This window comes from Taudactylus pleione, unplaced genomic scaffold, assembly GCF_031769625.1.
Source record: "Taudactylus pleione unplaced genomic scaffold, aTauple2 ptg000087l, whole genome shotgun sequence".
Lineage (NCBI taxonomy): Eukaryota > Metazoa > Chordata > Amphibia > Anura > Myobatrachidae > Taudactylus > Taudactylus pleione.
The window spans coordinates 2,393,946-2,418,610 of record NW_028284489.1 but is presented as its reverse complement, the minus strand read 5'-3'; positions in this window follow the sequence as shown (position 1 = coordinate 2,418,610).

Below are 24,665 nucleotides of genomic sequence, written 5' to 3'. Positions count from 1 at the left end.
GCTCCCGTGGGTCCTTCAATCGTATCTTATGATCATATGTGCAGCACATATGTTCCATCATATCATGTTCAAAACATGGTATTTCTACATCAGGGTCCATAGGGTATCCACAGGATACCTTGGGGTATAGGTGATGACATCGGGCACCATAGAGTTAAGTTTTCAGCCTCCCAGGATGCACTAGGGTCCCCCTCCTATACCCCGCCCCCGAGCCAAGGCATCTCAGTTTCGTTGGTGCCTGGCTCGGAGTCGGAGCACCTGTTTAGAGGGGGGCTAAGGATAGCCCCTGAAGTTTTCTTCAAGGCAGCTGTGGCTGCCCACCTAGAAGTACAGCATGGACAGTCACTACTGACGTCCATGCTGTCTTCCCTACACCCCCGCCGGTACCAGAACATCGGTACTGATCCGAGGATGCTGGTAAGCATCTGGGGTCACAGCTGGCGTTGACCCCAGATGTTTTGGACCATGGGCGGATTCAAGGGGGGCAGCAGGTAAGTAGCGGGGTCCCGCGGTGGGTCCCCGCTGAAACATGGTCCAGAGTCCCCAGGCAGGGGGCTCCCTGGGGACTGGCTGCAGCATGGAGCCAGGTAACAAACCTGCGCTTCCACTACCCCCCTGGGACAGCGGACCGCAGCTGAGCGGTAGCGCTGTGGTGTCCCAGGGGTTAATTGCATGCCAGGGGAGTGCGCCTTCCCTGTACACAGCCGGCACCTCCCCCGCTGCACACAGCCCTCTCTGCACCTGCCGATTGGCCCTGTGGCAGCGCTTCTCCCCCAGGCCGGCATCTTCTCTGCTCCTTGGTGGCCATCTTTGCAGAAGCATGGTGAACGCTGCTGGAAGCTGCTGATCGGTGGCATCGTGGTCTGGGTCCCCCGGCATACCTCTCCTCCATTGGAACAGGTCTGTGTATGCAGCGCTGTGTCCTACCAGGCTCTGTGTCTGCGTAGTTGAGGAACAGCGCTGATAGTGCAGGGATTAATTTCTTTGCATTGTATGTGACTGCTGCTGGCGTCTGCTGCCTGTACTTTCACTTTCTACTGTCAGCCTTTTCACTGTCCCTGCTCTTTTGCTAAAGCCCTTGCGGTGCGGTGATTGCAGGGCGGTTCTCCCACTATACTAACGAGTATCAGTGAGAGGGGTCACATACTTGCCATCATGTCTGAGTGATTTTCCTCTCCAGCTTCTGTGTACTATGTGCAAGGTACCAATAGTGGAGGGGGAGGGTAACGCAAAGGGGCTATGTCGGCAGTGTTTTTATTGGCGTGACCAATTACTGTCATGGCTCCGGTACAGGAACCGCCCTGGGCTTGTTTCACCAAAGCGCTTACAACCCTAGTGGGCCAGTTAGCTCCGCAACCTGCGTTCTCTCAGATGGCATTGTCCCAGCAGTCAGTGATGTCGTCACCCATGCAGGGGTTCCCGAGACAACTGATGGTACCCCACAGTCTCCCTATTTCCCCTCCTCAGGTCTCTCAGGAGCCTGCGTGGGTTAATTAACTGACAAGTTCTGTACAGCATTTGTCGGATGTGTTACAAGGGGAGTCTGTGTTGCGGCCTCACAAGCGGCCGGTGGTGTCTCTGTCCGCGCCTTATGAGGATGATGGGGAGATTCTGGATCTTTCTGACCAAGAACCTCTCCATACTAAAGAGTCGGATGCTAAGTCTAAGGTTTATATTCCTGGCCTTATTCGTGCAGTCCGCACAGCTTTAGTTATTGAGGATGATGATCCTCCGGTGTCAAAGTCCAAATATGCCTTTTTCAAGGATATTAAGGGTGACGCCACAGTGTTTCCTCTTTCGGGTCAGTTAGTAGACCATTTAGAGGAGGCGTGGAAACACCCTGGCAAACGGTATCAGCCTCAGACGTTTAGCGGTGGCTTATCCGTTTGCTGACAATTATTTCTCTAAGTGGGAATCCCCTCCTCAGGTGGATTCTCATGTGACACGCCTAGTCCGAAGTGCCACATTGCCCATGCCCTCCATGTCCTCTTTGAAGGATGCTACGGACCGTAAGGTGGAAATCTGCCTAAAGTCCATTTATTCCCTCGCGGGGGGGGGGGGGGCATCCAGACCGGCTATGGCCGTATGTTGGGTAGCCAGAGCTATGGATCCGACTATTAGGCTGAACAGTCCGAGTTGATAGGCAACCTCCGGGATTCGGCCACTTACATCAATGAAGCGGCCTTGGATATTAGTACCCTCACATCTTGCATTTCTTCGGCAGCTGTTGCTGCTCGTTGCACCTCATGGTTGCGATCTTGGGAGGCGGATGCTGATTCCAAAAAAGGATTGGAAGCTTTGCCCTTTAATGGAGAAGTCCTCTTTGGTCCGGATCTGGACAAAATTGTGGCCACGCAGGCGGCAGCCAAGTCTGCATATCTCCCGTCTGCTGCGGTCCCTTCCAGTTCGGGTACATCGTCCTTTCGGCCTTATAGGGCCCAGGGTAGGCCTAAAGCACAGTCCTTTCCCTGACAGGCTGGGCCCAAGAAATTGGCCAAGCCCAGGAGACAAGCCTGGAGTACCAGACATCCGGCCCCTAAGTCTGATGACAAGCCTGCGGCCTGACCGTCCGGGCCTCCCTTTGGGGGATCCCAAAGTGGGAGGCCGCCTGCTGCAGTTCGCCCAGTATTGGTCGGCAACTACGACAGACACTTCGGTTCAGGAGGTGGTTTCTCACGGGTATGCCCTCTCCTTTCGACACAGGCCCCCATCCCGATTCTTCACCACGGGTCTTCCCTTAGACCAGAACAAAGCCAGGGAACTGCGGAAAGGTTTTGCACACTATGCTCAAGGCTGGAGTTATAGTGCCTGTTCCATTCTCCCAGAGGGGCCAGGGTTTCTATTCCAATCTATTTTTGGTGCAGAAACCAATGGGTCGTACCATCTGATTCTCAACCTCAAGGTCCTCAACAAGTCCTTGCGGGTGCCGCGGTTTCGGATGGAGACCCTACGGTCCATCATTCTGGCGCTGGAACCTGGGGATTACATGGTGTCGTTGGACATACAGGAGGCTTACCTGCATGTCCCTATTCTTTTGCGTCACCAACAGTTCCTCAGATTTGCAATCCGCAACGATCACTTTCAGTTCCGGGCATTACCTTTTAGCCTGGCGACAGCACCACGTGTATTCACCAAGGTTATGCCGGTCATGGCGGCGTCCCTGCGGCTGCAGGGAGTACGCATGTTGCCATACCTAGACGACCTTTTGTTGGTAGCAGGGTCTCCAGAGCTCCTTCTACCCCACTTGGATCTGACGATTGCAGTACTGCAACGCCACGGCTGATTGATAAACTGGCAAAAGTCCACCCTGATCCCGTCTCAGAGGATTCTGCACCTCGGAGCCTTATTGGACTCCAGTCAGCAGAGGATCTTTGTGACAGGGGATCGATCTCTGCCTTGCAGTTGAGGGTGCGCAGTTGTCTGCAGAGTCGCCGTGTGTCTCTACACTCGGCGATGAGGTTACTGGGCTTCATGGTGTCAGTATTCGACATGGTGGAATATGCCCAGTTTCACTCCAGACCTCTGCAGCAATTGATCCTGTCCAAATGGAATGGACTGCCTCAGAGTCTAAAATCCCAGACGATGGTGCTCACTCCGGAGGTTCGCCTGTCCCTTGCCTGGTGGTTGCAGACAACCCATCTCAATAAGGCTCGTCTGTTTTGGGTGGCAAGCTGGGTCCTATTGACAATGGACGCCAGCCTTCGGGGCTGGGGAGCGGTCACGGGTCCACACTTGTTCCAGGGCAGATGGACTCAGGCGGAAAAGGAGCTAGCGATAAACATCTTGGAACTCCGCGCCGTTTTCAATGCTCTCCAGCAGGCACAGCGGGTTCTCCAAGGTCACCCCGTGCAGGTCCAGTTGGACAACGCCACCACCGTGGCCTACATAAATCGGCAAGGAGGAACCCGAAGTCGGGCAGCACTCGTAGAGGTGTCCCGCATCCTGGTCTGGGCGGAGCGCAATCTCCAGGCCATATCAGCAGTATTCATCCCGGGAGTTCTCAATTGGGAGGTGGACTTTCTCAGTCGCCAGGACGTTCATCCGGGGGAGTGGTCTCTGCACCAGGACGTCTTTCAACTTCTGGTGGACAGGTGGGGTCTTCCAGAGATCGACCTCATGGCGTCACGGCACAACAACAAGTTGCCAGTGTACGGGTCTCGCACAAGAGACGAAAAGGCGTCTCTGGTGGACGCTCTGTCCATCCAGTGGACGTTGCGGTTTGCTTATCTCTTTCCTCCGTTTTCCCTTCTTCCACGGGTAATCCGGAAATTCAAACAGGAGGGAGGGACGCTCCTGTTGATAGCTCCTGCGTGACCCAGGCGGCACTAGTTCTCAGACCTTCAGGGTCTGTCCGTGGACATTCCTCTGCGGTTGCCACTATGACCGGATCTACTGTCACAGGGTCCTTGTCTTCACCCGGACCTGACTCGGCTGTCTTTGACGGCGTGGCTGTTGAGCCGGCCATGTTAAGGTCCAGGGGGTTTTCCTTCTCTGTAGTACGAACTATGCTAAGAGCTCGGAAGCCTTCTTCTGCAAGAATATACCATCGTGTGTGGCATACGTTCTTCCAGTGGTTTAGGCCGAGAGGTTATGCACCTCGGGAGTTCCGTCTGTCTAGAGTGTTAGCTTTTCTACAGGCGGGACCAGACCATGGGCTTCGTCTCTGTCACAACCCTGTCTAGTTGTCACCTTTTTGCCTTGAGACTTACCCCTGTCAGCTGTCCCATGGATCTGTGTTTGTAGTTCTCCTGGGGGATCTGCTCTGACTTTATTTATGCATTCCTGTCACAGTAATTACTGCACCTGGTCTCTCCTGTCTGTGAGCACTGCTAGCCCTGATTGGAGTCGCAGGTGTGGTTCTGATTCTCAGAGCTGCAGAGATGAATACTCCCTCTGCATGTTGTGCCTTCCACCACTCAGAATGCTACTGCCAGACCACCTGTCCATATCCACCAATTGCTGCCAGACCCAGGGTATATGTTTCCTCCCCTGATAGCATTCTGGGCCTGAACATCTCATCTTCCCGTGGTGTATGGTTCATGCTGTTTCTGCATTCAAGTATATCCCTGAGACCTGCTACAGCAACCCCTGGTGCAATCCAGAAAACCTGTTACAGCTGTACCTGGCAATCCAGTAAATCTGCTGGCAGCAACCCCCGGTGCTTCCAGAAAACCTGCTACAGCTAAACCTGGCAATCCAGTAAATCTGCTGACAGCAACCCCTGGTGCATCCCGAAAACCTGCTACAGTAATACCTGGCATCCACAAGTCTTGTAAATAGAGCTATCTACATTATCTGTGATTCCAGTCATGCCGGCCTCCGCTGAAACCCGATCACCACCTGAGACAGGTAACTCGCAGACACCAATTGTGACAGCCTCGCTTCTCTGAAGGTGCAGGTGTCTGCCCTGTCCATCTGGTTCCATCGTAGGATTGCTACAATCCCTGATGTGCGCACCTTTATGCAAGGTGTTCTTCGAGTTCAGCCGCTATTTGTTCCACCGGTGGTGCCTTGGGATTAAGCAGTGGTCCTGTGGGCTCTCCAGGGACCGCCGTTTGAACCACTGGGCTCAGTGGATCTTAAATGGCTGACAGCTAAAACAATTTTCCTTCTGGCCATCGCTTCGGCCAGATGTGTTTCTGACTTAGGGGCTCTGTCCTGTAGACCCCCTTTCCTGATTTTTCATGGGAACAGGGCAGTGCTGCGCACTCGTCCTGAGTTTCTTCCCAAAGTTGTTTCACGTTTCCATATCAACGAGGAAATCGTTGTGCCGGTTTTTTTACTCACCCGACCTTTCAGTGGGTGAGGCCACTTTGGACGTTGTGCGGGCCTTAAGGATTTATGTTGATCGCACTTCTTCGTTTAGGAAGTCGGACGCCTTGTTTGTCCTCTGTGGCTTCCGTAAAAAGGGTTGGCCTGCTTCAAAGCAAACTTTGGCAGGTTGGATTCGGATGGCAATTTCAGAAGCTTATCTTCATGAAGGCCTTTCGGTTCCATCCTCTGTGAGGGCTCATTCCACTAGGTCTGTGGGTCCTTCGTGGGCAGCTCGATGTGGTACCTCTGCAGTCCAGATCTGCAAGGCTGCCACGTGGTCCTCTGTCCATACCTTTGTGAGGTATTATGCGTTTGACACCTTTGCCTCTCAGGATGCTTCCTTCGGGCGGCGGATTCTCCTTTCAGCACAGGAGCGTCCCCACCTTTGAAGGATACTGCTTTGGGACATCCCCAAGGTATCCTGTGGATACCCTATGGACCCTGATGTAGAAAATATGAGATATGGTAAAAACTTACCTTTGTTATCTCTATTTCTACGAAGTCCATAGGGTTCCACAGGACTCCCGCCCTGTCGCATCTGTGCTGCAGATAGGCTTGTACTCTGGTCACCGGTTTTTCCGTCTCCCTCTGGTGAGAATGTGATTCTTGTGTGTGTCCAGATCTTTTTTCTCTCTCTTCCTTCTCCTCCTCTGGCCTATGGCTTGGCACGTAACTGAGATGCCTTGGCTCGGGGGTGGGGTATAGGAGGGGTACCCTAGTGCATCCTGGGAGGCTGAAAACTTAACTCTATGGTGCCCGATGCCTGACGTCATCATCTATACCCCAAGGTGTCCTGTGGAACCCTATGGACTTCGTAGAAATAGAGATAACAAAGGTAAGTTCTTACCATATCTCATATTTTTTTTTTTCATGCGATCCATCGTGTGGCAATACAGTCATTTCAATGACTGTTTGTCCCTATTCCCTAATGAGCGCGTGAGGCACAGGATCGATCATATGACTGAACCTGTGCAAAAGAAAAAAAAACTTGCCGTCGGAACTGCAGGGTAATCGGATGTAAAACGGATCGGAATCTGATCGTGTAGGTGTATGGGCCCTATTAGTTCTCTGCCTCTTTTTGGGATAAAACTTTGCTGAATTATTAATGAAGACCTAGTTTCTGTGCATCATGCTGGGTATTCTTGGCTGTATTTCTGTTGACAGAACCTGCCGCTTAGTATCCTGACTGCTCCTGTTAGCTTTCCTGCATTGTTGCTTAATATCTAACTCTGGGTACCAGACCACAGTTTGCTCTCTAAATATATTAATTGTTTTACATTTCGGTGCCTCAATCTGCCTGCAAGTGTACTGGATCCTGGACTGTGACTTGTATTCCATCTGCTGCTTATTCTCCTCTTTACCACTGTCTACCATAATACTTGTTCCTGAATAGTAAAACTGCATAATCTCTGTCATTGCTTCCCCTTGTTATTGGGAATTTGCTCTCATTATCCCAGTTCCAGATTTCTTGTGCAGCTCTTGCTACTAGTACTGCGTCCTGTCATCACTGGTCCCAGCTTTGCAGAAGCACTCTTAGAGGTAAATGTCATAAGGATCGAGTTATTTTGCAAGTTTGCAGTCGCCAAGTCTTGCTGCGAGTCTGTATTGAGTTTGTTCCGAAACACGCAGCATGTAATAGCATGTGAGTTATAAGGTGCCTACGTAACTTGCATGTGACAACATGCGGGTTTGCTGCTGTCAGAAGGTGCAAAGGTGCGGCTGTGCTGCCTTTGAAACGAATGTAGGCATTGGTCTGGAAATGTCTCCCAAATTTGTCTCACGAATTTGACCTCATTGGCCCTATATAAGTATGAATTAATGCTGAAAAATACATATTATTTTGGAATTTTTGTGAGTTCAGTAAAATAGTTTGCAAAAAGGATTCTTGAATGTGATGTTTATACTACTAACATAACACATATGTGTGTATCAAGTATGAAATAACTTTTTGCAAAGTAACAGATGGTCTCAATTGTGATAATGAGCACAGTTAGAGATGTGCGGGTTTGGATTCCTGGAATCTGAACACATCCAAACTTAGGTGTTACGATTCAAACTGAGCCGGGGCTCGGGTTTTCCCCATAGTTCTGATCTCAAAACGAGGCAAAACATCATCTTCCCGGCATCAGATCTCAATTGTTTTGGGCCGCATATTAAAGTCCCTTCCTCGTGATTGTGTGACATTTTACACTGGAGACCAGAGGGAGAAGGTGTGGGTAGTATAGGGTATCGAGTTTAGTTTGTACTAAATAAAAAAACAATTAGGAGCACTATATACTATGGGCTAGTGGCAGCACTCTGTGAGGCACAAAGAACAATATAGGAGTGGACTGCAGCACTGTTTTGTTGTTGTTTGTTACTAAAAAGCCTACTGGAGCAGCTTTTTAAAAAAAAAAATATATATATATATTAGGAGCACTGTGTTTAAAGGGCACTGTAGAGGCACTGCTGCAGCATTGTGAGTCACAAAAAAAGCCATAGGAGTGGACTGCAGCACAGTGTTACTTTAACAGCCTACTTATAACATCATCATCAGTACTATTAGGGTGCCATCCAGCTTATACTAGGGGCACTGTGAGGCAGTTTGTTGTGTGTTCAGGCACTGTTAACATTTTTTATTACTATAAAACTTGTGGGTTAAAAAAATATAACACCATTATAGGAGGGCCACCTGGCTTATACTAAGGGAGCTGTGAGAGAGTTTATTTTGTGCTCAGTGATTACTGTTAACATTATTTTAATATTTAAACTTGTGTTAGAAAATATAATGTCATTATTAGGGTGCCATCAGGCTTATATTTGGGCACTGTGAGTCAGTTTGTTGTGTGATCAGAGCCTTTAGGCAATGTTAACATGTTTCAATAATAGACAACTTGTGTTTTAAAAAATATATAATGTCATTATGGTGCCGCCATTACTAGTGAGGTACTGTGTTGTGTGTTCAGGCACTGTTATCAAAAATGTAAATAATAAAACTTGTGTGCTAAAAAATATATACCGTCATTAGGGTGACAGAATAGCAGGAGAAGCAACCCAGTACTAGTGCTGCGGCCAGAAGTCATGATAGCACTTCAACATCTACTACAGGTGGTCCAGAGGAAATAAAATGTAAGAAACATCACCTCTATTAATAAAGGGAAAATTTACTGCCAAAAAATCTTAAAATTGCCAACATTGACACCTCTTCAATAGAATGGTGGAGGATTATTTTAATGACAATGTACAAATTAGCATGTCACACATTCCTTTTTTTTTTACTGGAAGGGAAAAAGCAATTTGGAGCTTCTTGTACAAACTACTTTGTACTTATTACTTAAGCTGCCTACCCTCCAGTGTGTACTCAGAAAATATGTATAGCACAGCTGGGAACATTGTAAGTGATCAATATAGGAGGCTACTGCCTCAAAAGGTGGGAAAACTGATGTTCATAAAAATGAACCTCAAATTCTATGAGGAAGTCCTTTGCCACCAATTGCAACAAAGTAGAGATACTTCTGTAACAGTGGATTCTACTGGGGATGAGCTAATATTGTGTGATGATGATGATGTTACCATTGATGAGGGTGAGGATGATAATGACATCTTCCCAATGTATAAATGATTAACAAAGCTATTAGCTGCCTTAAGCCCATTGGTAGCTTTTGTGGGGGCCCATACAAACCAAGCTCTTCAGCCACAAAAGTGGCAGTCCCTGTAGCTGAACTGCTTGGTTTGTTAAACTGTGCATGTTCTTTTTAATATACAACATAAGGGTGGGTGAGAGGGTCCAAGGACAATTCCATCATGGACCGCTTTTCTTTTCATTATGGGCTGTATTTTTGGGGGGCATTAGTGACAGTAATCTAATGCATAGACAAATATTTTTAATGGTTATTGCTCTACCACATAACTAATTTGATACACATTTTAACCAGAAATAATGTGGTGCCTCACAAAAGGTAAAATAAATTAACATGGTTGTGGAGCATATTTAGTATTATTTAGTAATATGAACAAGAAGATACAAGGCCAGGTCTTAATTTTTTTTTTTTTTATTGGCCAATCAATCTATTTTACCTGACTTTCACTACATACACATCCTCCATTTCCCTGTACTGCCCTCAGGCCTTTGATCTAGTTCCCCTCATACTCAGACTCTCTGGTGCACCTCATAAGTGTACTGCAGGGGTTGTTACCCAATTAGCAAAGAGAGAGAAGGGTAGTATGGCCAGCTTCTCTTGCAACCCTTGTCAGGAATCCTTGGCTATATTAACAACATTGTATTCTTTTATCGCCTTTTCTTTTCTTAGTGCTGAAAAACAGATTTCAAAAGGCCACATCTGAAATTATTTTTTTTTAAATCAATCAATCAATGATCTCCCTGCCTTCCACTACATACTCCACATCGATTTCCCTGTACTGCCCTCGGGCCTCTGATTTAGTTTTTGATTAACGAAAGCATTCTTTCTATGGGATTGTATAGCTTCTAAAACTGCCATCCTGTCTGCCACTGCTGTGCCACAATGTTTCATAGATGTGCTATATTCTTTTAAACTGCCATGTGTTTGTGTCACTGCTCTGTTGCTTAGTTTAGCCAGCCAGCATTTTGTCAGTATGGTTGAAAACAATATCGTGAGCTGTGAGGTGGCCAAAATTGACTGGAAATGACTGGAAATTAATGTTACCAAGGTTAATAATATTCAGGGGCGTATCTATAATGGGTGCAGGGTGTGCAGGGAACACGGGCCCCTGGGTCCAGGCAGGCCCGCGCTGCACACCCTTTACCAATAAAATTACTTACCTCTCCGGAGTCCCACATCGGTGCGGGGGTCCGGCGCTGTAAATATGACTGGAAAATGGCCGCCGCCATTTTCCCGCTGTTTGCGCATGCGCAGTACAGGGAAAATGGCTGCCGCAGCCATTTTCCCGGTGACCAGCACATCCTCTATAGACTCTGGGTGCACTCTAGTGCCCAGAGTCTATAACTCTGGTGCTGGCCGTGCACAGCTCAGTGCGCTGCCGGCCGCCAGAGGAGAGGGGGCCCATGTCGGAGACTGCACACGGGCCCCTTCCTCTCTTCAAACGCCCCTAATAATACTGTAGGAACAAACACAGGCCCAAATTACATGATTTTAGCTGCTTTTATCATTTAAAAAAAAAATCCAGATCCAAAACCAAAGCCAAAATTAAAGCATGTGAGGGTGGTTTTGACAAAACTAAAATCAAAACACAAAGATGTATTAGATCCAAAACTAATACACAGGGGCCTACGCACAACTCTAGGCACAGGGTCACATTTCGTTGTGGGTGTTTTGCTTTTAAAAAAAGAAAAACTTGTTGGGCAAAGGAACAATTTAACTACACTTACCATATGCAAATGACAACAAATATATTGCAGCACCTCACATGGGTAGATGTAAGTTCCTTCTATAATGACAATACATTTTGGAAATTTTTTTACAATCGGAACTTTTTTACATATCACCATTTGTATACTTTCATTTGCACAAACTTACATTTGAAGTACTAGAATATGATCCTCTCGGTAACCTCATTCCCCCCTCCGTATTTACCACCTCTTGATCTTACAGGTGGTTTGATCCGAGAAGGAGTCCAGGCCCATCCACAATGTATAAGTTCATCTGGCACATATTCTAATGGGGCGCTGTACTTGGTAATGCTCCTACCCCCTCCCAATAGTGAGGAGCCCAGACATGTTCATCTCCTAAGAGTTCAGAATATTCACCATTGGTACACCCACACAGGTGAAATGAAGTTAGTTGTGGTTTATATAGGGGTTATATTAGTGTAAATGGCCATTTTGTGTGGAATAGGTCTCAGATGATGATTTATATTAAACTCCACCTTCTGGAAACAGTCTATTCTTTTGCGGGCTTGTTTTTGCTAGTTCTGTGCGACTTTACGACTCGCAACCTATTACATCCTGAGAACCGCATGTTTAACATGGAAAACATCTAGACAGCGTGCTTGTCCGGTGAGAGAAGGGTTAATGTGAGTTTAGTGCGAGTTTCCATATTCTCGTAGTCTATTACATTGCTCAACTGCAAACTCGCATGTATCTTGCATTTTTTATATTCTCGAACCCTATTACATTTAGCCCCTAGCCTGTACTGCTCTGACCATTTCAGTCTACCTGAGAGCATTATAAGGTAATATCACTACTCTGCTGATGTGACACCGTAGTGGTGGAAGAAATCAGTGTTATTCTTATAATTTCACCTACAGTAAGTTCAATTTACCTTGTAGGTGCAAATATACTACACATAAGTATTTTAAAAGAAAAAATACTTGTAATTTGCAATAAATGTACTAACTTACATTCAGGAATTACATAAGTCACATGAGCATTTTATCTCAACATTTAAACATTTTATTAACCATGTAGACTAGGCAAATATGATTGTGGGCATTGCCTAAAGGTGGTTTGTGCAATATACTTGCTATACAGTTCTACCTTTAATCTTACTGAATGGGGACATACACCTATTATATTATCCGGATTTAAATGTGCTGTACTGTGGGCCTGATTCAGCAAGGAACGCAGTTGTAAAGACGCATGCAATTGGTCGATTGTTGCTTTCTGCGCATGCGCGAACTAGCAATTCTGATAGGAACTGCGTTTGCAGGGGCTACGCAGACCCAGAGCAGAGTGATTGACAGGAAGTGCTGTTTGTGGGTGGTGACAGGGAGGTGGTCGGTCAAACACAGGCGTGCTAGTGCGTTTCAATGCCGTTGCAGGGGCGTGCATAAATTATCCACTCCGTGGCCATAAGCAGCAATAGCACTGATAGCGTGTCATTTCTGAGTAAGGTCAGGGCTTATGCAAGTGTGCATATGGGTCCGATGTTTCTCGATGTTACCGATTGTTTCGCTATGTTGCCCTAGTATACTACAGATGTTAGTAAGGGGAAGTGGGCATCCTTATGTCTGGTTGCATTTGCAATGTGAATGCACACATTTAAATAGCACCACTGATATTTGCAACTGCGGTGCATGCGTATAAACAGAATTGCATTCTGTAGTGAATTGGGCCCTGTAGTTGTGCTCTACATTAATAAAACATCATGACAATGCTATATACAGTGTTGAACATTACTCGCACAAATGACCCTACCCAGTTGCAAAGTTTATATACAGTAAGGAACCTATCCACATCCACTGTGATTCTGGGTGACCTCCCTCTTGAGTATGTGTCTGCCTGGCTAGATGCATTTTCTAGAACTACACCCATTTTAGAGATCCAGATGATTTGTAAGTGCAACTTCAGGTACTTCTCTATTTAAACCAACCCAGATGATAATTTGGTGCCCGATTATGTTATCTTTGTTGTTCTTTTGTCAGGAATCAAGCAGCCGCTCCTCACTACTTACCTTTCTGCTTGACTGCTCTCTGCAGTTCTTTGGCTGGTCTGCACTTCTTCAGCCCTCAGCATGCCTCACCTGGTCCTGGCGTATTCCTCCAGTTTTCTCCCATCAGCTCTGTCTCCTGGGTGCCACCATCTAGGACTCATCATCTGACTGCCGAATAACCAATGGCCCATTAATCCAGTCCATATGACTCCAAGCACCAATCAGACCCCAGCAACCCCTATAACAGTGCTTCCTGTAGTGTTGGCAGGTTGCCAGTGTAATGGTTTGTTCCAGCATCCTTTGTCTCCAGATTACCAGCCTCAGCATTCAGACTCCATCAGTTTTAACTGGTCCTAGCCCGGTAACCACCTGAGCCAGCCCCAGTCTGTTAACCACTGGTCCCAGCCCGGTATCCAGCATAGCCGGTCCCAGCCTAGTAACTAGCATAGCTGGTTCCAGTCCAGTAACCAGCATAACCGGTCCCAGTCTGCTATTGATTTTAGCTGGTCCCAACCCGTTATTCAGCATAACCAGTCCCAGTCCGGTATCCAGGTTAGCCAATCCCAGCCCGGTAGCCAGCACAGCTGGTCCCAGCTTGGTATTCAGCATAACCTGTCTCAGCCTGGTTTCCAGTCTAACCATTCTCAGCCTGCTACACTTGGAAGAAGATCAGGTTCTTGGAACAGGTGCTATACAAAGCCTTGTGCGTCGTCAAGAAAGTCAGAAATCTACACAGCAACAGGTCAACTCACCTTGACAATATTCAGTAGTCACTCACCAGTGCTGGACCCTTTACTAGTACAGTTCAAGCTCTATCAGGGCTGCCTATACCAGCCTCTCACCCACAGCTTCCTTCTCCTAGCAAATTTTCTGGAAATCCTAAACTCTGTCAAGGCATCCTGAATCAGTGCAAGATTGATTTTGAACTTCTGCACGGTAACTTTCCGATAGCCAGAACAAGAGTGACCTACATCATTTCCCTGCTGTATGGACCCGCCTTAGATTGGGTTTTGCCACTCTAGGACAGATCCAATCCTCTGCTGTTTTCTAATCCAGATTTCATTACTAATTTTCAAAAGATCTTTCATGAGCCGGCAGAACCACTTTCACTTCAGCAGACATACTGCGACTTCGACAAGGTCCATGAACAGTCAGACAATATGTAATACAATTCTAAACCTTAGCATCTGAATTGCCCTGGATGCTTTTGGTGCTTGCGGTTGCCTTTTGGAATGGACTAAGTCCAGGGGTTACCACTTTAAACCACACCCACTGCATTGACTTCATCCACAGTCACCACCAGAAGAGGAACCAATGCAGATTAATTTTTCCCAATTACCTCCAGAGGAACACCAAAGGTGTCATTGGTCATCTTCTGAGCACCTGTCCCCAGCATCCCGGGAAATGCCTGTTCCTAACTTGTGAAGGGGAGTTAGCTTAGGGGTAGCTATGAGCCAAGATCTGATTCCACTTTCACTGTGATCTTAGAGCATGGCCAGAAATCCCTTTCAGCATATATTATATTCCAGTGCAACTGGAAACTACATTACCTCCTGGGTCTAGGAGCTTCTTCTTCACATGGAGTTGCTTTAGTGACCATTTTATCTCATTGTAATAGAAGTCAAATTTCCGGTGGTTCATTCACCCACCAAACTTTCCCATTAAAGATGAAGGTGGGAGCTATACTTAACAAATGTCTCAGATTCTTGGTCATCCCCAACGCCTCACACATTCTAGTTCTTGGCCTCCCCTGGCTCCAACTGCACAACCTTCGGTTTAGTTGGACTACCTTACAGTTTACCTCCTGGGGTTCTCCATGTCTTCACCATGTGATTCCGCTCCACAGAGTGGATATGTCCAAGCAAGAATTGTGTCATGATCCAGAACAAGGAATTCCTCTGTGGAGGACAGGGAGCCGGGGGCTAGAATGGAGACAGCTAGAGGAGAGACAGTACTAGTGTCCTCAATAAAGGTCAAACCCAGGTGTTGGCTAGACCTAACCAGAGGCACAGAGTCTAACCCACTCGGTGGTCTTCACCAGTGACCCCCCCATATTGGGATTTGGGTTTCGCTGCACTGAGTGAGCAGGTTGAGCAGATCGCGGCCCTCTGGTTAGGTACCTGGGAGTGATGAAGAAACTAGTGAATGACACTAATTCAATGAACAGAATGATACACTTGTATACTTTATGAAATGTTACAGGATTCAGAGGTAGGATACACCAGCAAGTGACAAAGGAGATCCAGGTACAGACTTTTTGTGAGTGATGAGGTATAATGGAAGGTCAGGTACTGGATGCTTTGGGTAATGTAAAGGAAGCTCAGAAGTCCAGACACAGAGAGTCACTGGGTGTACAGTGAACCCAGATGGAGATAACTGTGCAGGTAACTCAGATGCAGGTTAGTGCATAGGCTCTCTGTAGATCCAGTCACAGAATACAAGTAACTATGCAGAGAACTCAGACGCAGGTGAGGGAACTTGGTACACTGTAGATTCAGTCACGGAATACAAGTAACTGTACAGGAAACTCAGACGCAGGTGAATGAACTTGGTACACTGTAGATACAATCGTGAGGATAACAGAAGGTGCTTCATGAATCCAGATGCAAGTAAAACTATTGAAACTAGTGTTTGGGATTAGTACAGGAGGAGACACAGGAAACTAGTAAATGAGCCAGAGCTAGGTAAACACAAGAGGATTAACTGAAGCAAACTTGAGGTTAAACGAAAATTTCATTAGGAATCCAGACGCGGATATGCTCGGGATTGCACAGGTGATGGAGACGCGAGCTGGCTCTAATAGTACTAAAGAGCCAGATGCAGATTAGCTGTGAGATACGCTAAGAAAGTAACCTAGAGCCTGGAACAAATACTAGCATCATTGTTGGTCATTTGATCAAAGGATCAGCTGAGTGACCACAGGACTACCATTGGGAGAGACTAGTTAGGTGATATGGACCAACATGGCTGCAGTCATGCCTGCCACCGTGGATACCAGGACGCATGCACGGAAGCCTTAGCAGACCCCAGGGAGAATACTCAGTCACCATTCACCTCCACTCCCAGTGACTGAACACCTAAGCCCAAGGACGTTGGCATAGAGGTGAGTAGCGGCCGATCCCAGGCCGCATCCTGACAAATTGCGTTCTACACCTTATAAAGATTTTGCTGCCATCTTCAGTAAGCAAGGGGCAGACTTTCTACCACAACCTCAAGAGTGGGATTGTTCCATCGACTTAATCCCAGGGGCTGAATATATCCATTGCCTCTCCTGGAGACTCAAGCCACAACAGAATACATTAAAGAAAACTTGGAAAAAGTTTAGTCACCATTCATCCTCTTCTGCTGGAGAAGAGATTTTCTTTGTGAAAAAGAAAGAGGGAAGACTCTGTATTGACTTCAGAGGATTGAATGAAATAACCACAAAGAATCGCTACCCGATCCCTCTCATCATGAGTTGTTTTAATGGGTGGACACGACAGTTATCACTAAATTTGATCGAAAGGGAGCCTGCATTTTAATCTTGATACGGGAAGGTGATTAGTGGAAGACCTCCTTTAACATGCGGGATGGTCACTATGAATATCACTTTATGCCATTTGGACTATGACATTCTCCAGCTGTGTTTCAACATTTTGTTAATGAAATCTTAAAATATCTCTTCTACAAATATCTAGTAGTGTACCTGGATGATATCCTTATCTTTTACTGAGACTTGGAATCCCATCGCTTACAAGTTAAAGAAGTTCATCGATGACTACGTGCAAACCAGCTCTACGAAAAATTGGAGAAGTGTAGTTTTGAGGTCCCTTTAATTCCATTTCTGGGGTACATCATCTCCGGCTCTGGCTTTCAATTGACCTAGAAAAGCTTCAGCCATCCTAGATTGGTCCATTCCAATATCCCTCAAAGCAGTCCAGAGGTTTCTCGGATTTGCTAACTACTAGCAAAAATTTATAAAGCGATTCTCCACTCTGGTGGTGCTCATTACTGCCCTTACTTACAAGGGTTCAGATCCAACCACATAGTTTAAAGAAGTCCACTCAGACTTTCAACTACTCAAACAAGCTTTTGTTTCAGCACCAGTGTATCTTCTCCATTCATTCTGGAGGTGGATGTTTCATTGGTTGACGGTACTATGTCAAGTACACTTAGAAGGCCAAGAGGTGTCCAAGGGCCACTCATAATACGGGGTGCACTGTTAGGAATCAGGCAGTTTCTCCCCACTACTTACTTTTCCACTAGCTGACGCACCTTTAAGAGGGTCCGGGGTCTCTGCGGTTCTCCAGCTGGACTGCACTGCTCCCAACCTCAGCATGCCTCAACTGGTCCTGGCATCTTCCTCCAGTCTTCTCCTGCTGGCTCCGTCTCTTGGGCGCTGCCATCTTGGACTCATCACCTGACTGCTGAATAATCAATGGCACATCAAATCCATGACTCCAAGCGCCAATCAGAGGCTGGCAGCCCTATAAAAGCACTTCCTGCAGCACTGGCAGGTTGCCAGTGCAACATTGTGTGATCCAGCATCGTTTGCCCCCAAAGCACCAGCCTCAGCATTCAGACCTTTGTGAGTCACTTGATACCAGGCACTGATTCAATCCAACCTAGCTGGACCCAGCCCAGCATCCAGCATAGCCAGTGCCTGCCTGGTATCCAGTTTAGTCAGTCGCAAACCAGTATTCAGCACAACTGTTCCCAGCCCGGTATCTGGGTTAGCTAGTCCCTGCCTGGTAAATCGCATAGTCAGTCCAAGCCTGGTAATCAGCATAACTGGTCCCAGCCCGGTATCCAGTCTAACTGGTCCCAGCCCGATACTCAGCACATATGGACCTAGCCCACTTCATCTTACCACTCACTTCCAGCAAGCCACCTTTGTGCAAGGATTTTATAAGACTACCTAGTTTCCTGCATTCGACCTCCACACCAGTTCCAACCCAAAGCTCCAGTCCAGAAACACAAACTTCACCAGACCTGGCAGCTTTAACACTGCACTGTCTGACCTTTTGATGTTTACAGTACTGTACTTGTTTTTCATTGAATGTTAGCGTGTGATCTTGATCCAGCTTGGTGTAGAATTCTGGACCATTTCTGCCTGCCCTGCCCTTGCCATGCAATTTGTCCATGATTCCTGTTTTGTTCCCATATATAACCAGCTGCTGCCTTGTGAATCTAGTTCTCAACAGTAGATAGAGTGATGTCCAAATGTATTAAAGAGCTTCTGGACAGTGGCTGTTTAGAGGTCAAGTAACATTGAATTCCAAAAGCTGGATTCCTGAGAATCGCAGAACTAAAATAATTAAATATAGTTCACAGGCAAAGATGGCTGCAATGGGATATATTTTTAAAGGTTAAGACATGAAACAAGATGACTCTCAGTTTGACACGAGTAATTATTATACAGAAGTGCCGGGTGTGAAATGTAGTGCTGCAGTTTCAAAATAAAAAAGCAGTCACTTTCTTATATGCAGTATATTATTAGTGACTTTCAGGTTTCCAGGGGGCTTATCTGGATACTTTGTGATTCTTTGCATGGAAAGCAGTCCCCAACTTTTGGGCATATATGTCCAAAGCATCCTCTGTGGTGCACTGTTCCAGCCGATATGACTTCTATGTGAACAAATGCTAATGCTTGTCCATGGAAAGTCAGGAGTCCAATATTTCTTACAGTACATACTTTAGGTTCCTCCAGAGATTGTCCAGTGCAGATAATTTGTTCCAGGATAGGAATAGTAGGCTTTGCTAATTAATTTTATATAAGAAACATGAGAAACTGAATGTGTGTGTGCTCATGGATAGTTGCAACTGCAAATAAACATTCACAGGAGGGAGCTCTATGCTAAAAAAGGATTCAATTAACTTTTCTGCAAGCCTCTGTAAAATCAGAGATAGGTGCTCTATTGATTCCAGTACAACAAAACTAAGAAAAAGTAATTGTTTTATTTTCTGAAAATATCAGAATACAACTTACATTTGAAGAGTGGAAGCATTCTCTTAAATTATATTTATATCCCTATTTATATTTTATATCCCTATTTATAAAGACCACAACAATCTGCAATACCTTGAAATGGCACAAGGATGGTCATATTTTTTCCACATCAATAGAGATGTTACTTCAGTGACATTAAAAAGTTTTTGCCCTTTACTGATTTTTATTTTTTTTGTGCAAATTTGTTACACTTAATTGTTTCAGATCTGCAAACAAAATTGAATAAAAGCCAAAGACAACCAAAGGAAACACAACTTACAGTTTTTAAATGATCATTTTATTTATTGAAGGAAAAAAATTAACACCAACTGGCCCTGTGTGAAATAGTAATTGCCCCTTTACTCATTACTCATTCAACCAATTAACCCAATTGAATTGATAATTAAGTAAAAAGTTTAAAAGTATGCCGGGATCAAAAAATTCCAGAAGAGATACGAAAGAAAGTTAATGAAATATATCACCCTGGAAATGGTTACAAAGCCATTTCTAAAGCTCTGGGACTTATAGACAAATGTTGAAAACTTAGGCCCTGATTCAGAGCCGCACGCTCTGACAGAGCGCTCGCTCTGAATCAGGGCCGTCCCTACTCCTCTTTGGAGCGGCCCCCCGGCCGCTCGCATAGCTGTGGGTGACCACCCACAACTATAGCGAGCGGCCAAAATGATGGTCGCGATGGTCAAGACCATCGCGGCCATCGGGCTTGCGACGAGACCCTGCGGTAGGGTCTCGCTGCCGCAAGCCCTGGAGTGCTTTTGGCTCTATCAGAGCCAAAAGCACTCTCACTGACATCACTAGTGATGTCAGTGGGGCCGGCCCCAGACGGTAGGCGTTCCCATGGGAACGCCTCCTTCCGGGCAGCCACGCCCCCGGCACGCCCACCAAAGGGGGCATGCTGTCACTCACCATCGACAGCACGCCCCCTTTGGTGCGAGACCCATAACAACGGCTTGGACATCGTTATTCGGGTGTCGCGCATGCGCACAATGGAGCCGCCTCCGTCGTGCGCACTTGGGCAACATCGACCCGCTTGCGAGCGCTCAGACCCTTAGAACAGTGGTAAATTTTCCAAGGTGTGGACGGCCTACCAAAAGTCCTTCAAGAGCACATCAACCACTCATTTGGGAATTCACAAAAGAACCCAAACGAGCCTCTAAGGAACTGCAGGCCTTGCTCGCCTTAGATAATATCATCATTCATTATTTCACCATAAGTAAGATACTGGGCAAGAATGATATCGATGGGACAGTTGCAAAATGAAAACCACAGCTAAACAAGAGGTGTTAGAGAAGAGTGCGTTCCGGCACTGTCTCATCTCTCTACTATACATGCTGGGTAGTAGGACCCAAAGTCAGGGGAAGCCACAACATCCGACCTGATGACATCACTGCTCATGTGGAGCTGGCACTATTTTTACAGTGTAGAGTGTAGCAATACTGTGCAAATGCACAGTATTTATCTCCTGAGGTGAGACACCTAAATACTACTGATACCGCTGTGTTACAGCTGTTACCTGTTACCCTCTTGATATAAAAAACAGGATCCTGGTATAGGAGACTCTGTGTGACTTTCACATTACTCTTGACTCGTTTTGTGACCACCACTTCCATAGACTATATCAATATAAGGAACATAAAGGCTCATCTCACATTTGCCAAAAAACACATTGATAACTCCAAGCCTTTTGGGCTACTGTTCTGTGGACTGATGAGTCAAAAACGGAACTTTTTGGAAGACATAGGCATTACATCTGACTTAAAGCTAACACAGCATTCCACAATAAAAATATCATACCAACAGTCATAGTGTCATTCTCCAGTCTATTAAATCCACTTTTCTACCGCTATGGTGCCTGTCCAAGATAGCACAGAGGTCAGCTCACACTGCACATTGCCCCAGGCTGGTGCTGAGGTCTGTCTGTGCTGCTCCTGCCTCGTCCGCTCAATGTCTTATTACTGAGCATGGAGATGGCACTCCACAGTCTCTTGCTCACAGTATGTCTTCCCAGCATAATGGCACACAGGCTGCATGCCAGAGTTACCTCCTAAACAACAGTATGGGCGCAGCCCTGTTGTCACCTGATGTTCTTCCTCCACTCAGACCAGTGCTCCCAGACCAGCTGATCGCAGCATCCAATCCCTGGGGATCCTCCACTATAAATTCCATTTCCAGACTTGCCTCTGTTGACAGTACAATGGCCCTCATTCAGAGCCGTACGCTCTGAGCAGAGCGCACGCTCTGAATGAGGGCCGCCCTCCATAATTATGGAGCGTCCTCCTGGACGCTCGTATAGCTGTGGGTCACCACCCACAGCCTATCCGAGCGTGCAGTTTGATGGCCGTGATGGTCATGACCATCGCGACCATCGCCACTGCGAGCCGGAGCCTGCGGTTGAGGTTTTCAACCGCAAGGCCCGGAGTGATTTTGGCTCTATCAGAGCCAAAATCACGAGTGATGTCAGTGGGCCGGCTTCTGACGGTAGGCGTTCCCTGGGGAACGCCTCCGTCTGGGAGGCACGCCCCAGGCACGCCCCCCAAAGGGGGCGTGCTGTCAATCAACATCGACAGCACGCCCCCTTTGATCAGACACAACGAGCGAAGGAAAGTCCTTCGCTCGTCGTGTCTGGCGCATGCGCACGACGGAGCTCCCTCCGTCGTGCGCATGCTCAGTGCAGACCATCGACCCACTTGCGAGCGGACAGCCGCTCGCGAGTGGGTCTGAATCAGGCCCAATGTCGCTTCTTGCTGAAGTTACAGCTCAGTACTAAGCTCCAGGTACTCTGTATCTGAACGGTCCCAGTCAATTATATCCAGTTCCTATATCTGGTAAACAAGTCTCTTATACCATCTTGCACACCAGTATGGTTTTTACAGCCACCATCAGTTCCAGTTGATATCTCCAACCATCGGTCTTCTTCAAACATTGGACTCATAACAATTAAGTTCCTCAATTCATCAACATTGGACTCAAATCAATTAAGTTCCTTAATTCATCAACATCAGTCCTAATCGATTAAGTTAATCAATTCATCAACACCAGATTCTTATCAATTAAGCTCTTCAATTCATCAACTTCAGTCCCAACCAATCAAGTTAATCAGTTCTTAAACATTGGATTCAAATCCATAAAGTTCTTGAAATCATCAATATCTGTCTCAAACCGACCCAGGTCTCAATCCAGCATCATCGGACCCAATCCGATTCTGCTCATTCATTCAGTATTATCATCTCCAGTTCTCATTCCAACCTGCTGTTTAGTATAGACATTCCATTCTTGTTCTAGTCTTCGGGCCCATCATCCTCTGCAGCTTTACTACCTCCTCACAGCATTGCATGAGGAAGTCCTGGCTCAAGTCGCCCAGGTTTTTTCACACCTCCCAAGTCTCCTCTTCAGCCTCCATGCCTGTTCCAACTCAAACAACCCTCAGGCATTACAGTTTGTACTGGCCCTATAGATCCAGATGAAAATCAGGCACAAGCTGCTGGGTTTACACCTGATCTTGTTGCTCGCCTAGAACACCAAGAGGAGGTGCAGGGTCAGGTGGTACAGTTCCTAGAAGAACTGGCTAACCGACTAGATAATATCCAATCCATTCTGAGGGGCTCAGGAGCTGCCACTTCATCCATTCCGATTTCTCCTGTTCCCGTTTACTCAGTGGCAACTTGTCTGCACATTCCTACTCCTGCAAAATTTGATAATAATCTCTGTCTATATTATGTTGCTCCTTCTCATCAGCTCAATAATTGTCTCAAGCATCCGGGTAACTCCCGCTCCTAACTCGGCAAAGAGAGGCTAAGTAAGGAGTAGTTAATTCCTCTCCAAAGAAAACCTGTTGCATTCTCTCAGTTTCTCTTCAAGTGGCCAAGCGCTTCAAGCAAGTCTCTACGCTGTTGGATTCAGGTGCAGCTGGTAACTTCATTTCATCTGAATTGGTCCAGCAATGGGCATTACCAACTTCATTCTATCTACCAGGGACATAAGTAGGGTGGTGCAAGATGTGCCATGGAACAGGGCACCACAGGGCAGGTGGCGCTGTTTGGTGCCTTTCAAGTTTCTGTTTCTCCTCCCTGGCCAACTCACCCTCCATCTGGCCACCTCCCCAAGCATCTTTGGTCACATCCTCCTTTTATTTAACACAGTTTTCAAAATACTGTCATTCTCAGAACTCAAACCTGATATGGCAGTCAGACACCTTACTCATGGTTCTATTTGCTCCTGCAAATTCTATCTATAAGTAGGAGCAAGGAGAAGATCCAGGTACAGGAAGGAGGGGCTTCACAGACTGCTGCAGAGACACCAGGGGGGAGTCAAATTACTGCTTTGCCCCAGGTGACAAAAATCCTAGTTTCGGTCCTGCTATCTACCTCACAGTGGTTGATGGAAGTCGCATCATAGGGGGTACAATTACCCCTCAGACTCGACCTCTGTGAGTCAAGATTGGTGCTCTGAATTCTGAACTTTTACGTTTTCTTGTCATAACCAGGACCTCGCATTCCATAGTTCTGGGCATGCCCTGGCTCTGTCTACATAATCCTCAAATTGACTGTAGAACCTCACAAATCACCACTTGGGGATCTTCCTGCTTTGGTTCTTGCCTCCAAAAAGATCTTCCAGTATGCTCTGCTGTACCGTCTCATCCGGATACTCCTCCTCCTTCTTATCAATAATTCACTGATGTTTTCAGTAAAGCTGGTCTGATATTCTTCCTCCTGACCGTGAATGGGATTGTGTAATTGAATTAATCCCTGGGAAATCTCCCAGAGGGTGAATTTACCCGCTATCGCTCCCAGAAAAATGGCCATGACTGACTGTATCCAAGAGAATTTGGAAAAAAGGTTCTTCCGCCCTTCCACCTCTCCTGCTGGTATGGGATTCTTTTTCATAGTCCCCTGGGGGACTAAATTACATCACCATTAAAAACTGCTATCCTCTCACCCTGATCAAAGAGCTTTTTGGCCGAATCAGTGGAGCCACCATTTTCACCAAATTGGACTTGTGGGGAGCATATAATCTCATAGAAATTTGGGATGAAGAAGAGTGGAAGAATGCATTTAACATCAGCAACAGTCAATATGAGTACCTTGTTATGCCCTTCATTCTCAGCAATGCTCCTGCAGTATTCTGGCACTATGTCAATGAGATTTTCCGCAATCTGTTGTACAAACATGTTGTTGTCTGTCTTGATGATATTCTCATATTAGCCAATGATCTGGAAGAACATCGCTGGCAAGTAAAGGAGGTTCTGACACATCTCTGTTCCAATCGTCTATACTGCAAACTGGAGAAGTGTGTCTTCGAGGTCAATTCTATTCCCTTCCTGGAATATATCATTTCATGTTCTGGTCTCAAAATGGACCCAGAAAAGATCCAAGCAATTCAGGAATGGCTGCTTCCTAATACTCTAAGGACCGTTCAGTGCTTCCTAGGGTTTGAAAACTACTATCGCTTTTCCACCGTACCTATTAACGCTCTCACACAGAATTGTGGCAATCCATCCCAATGGTCAGAGGAAGCAA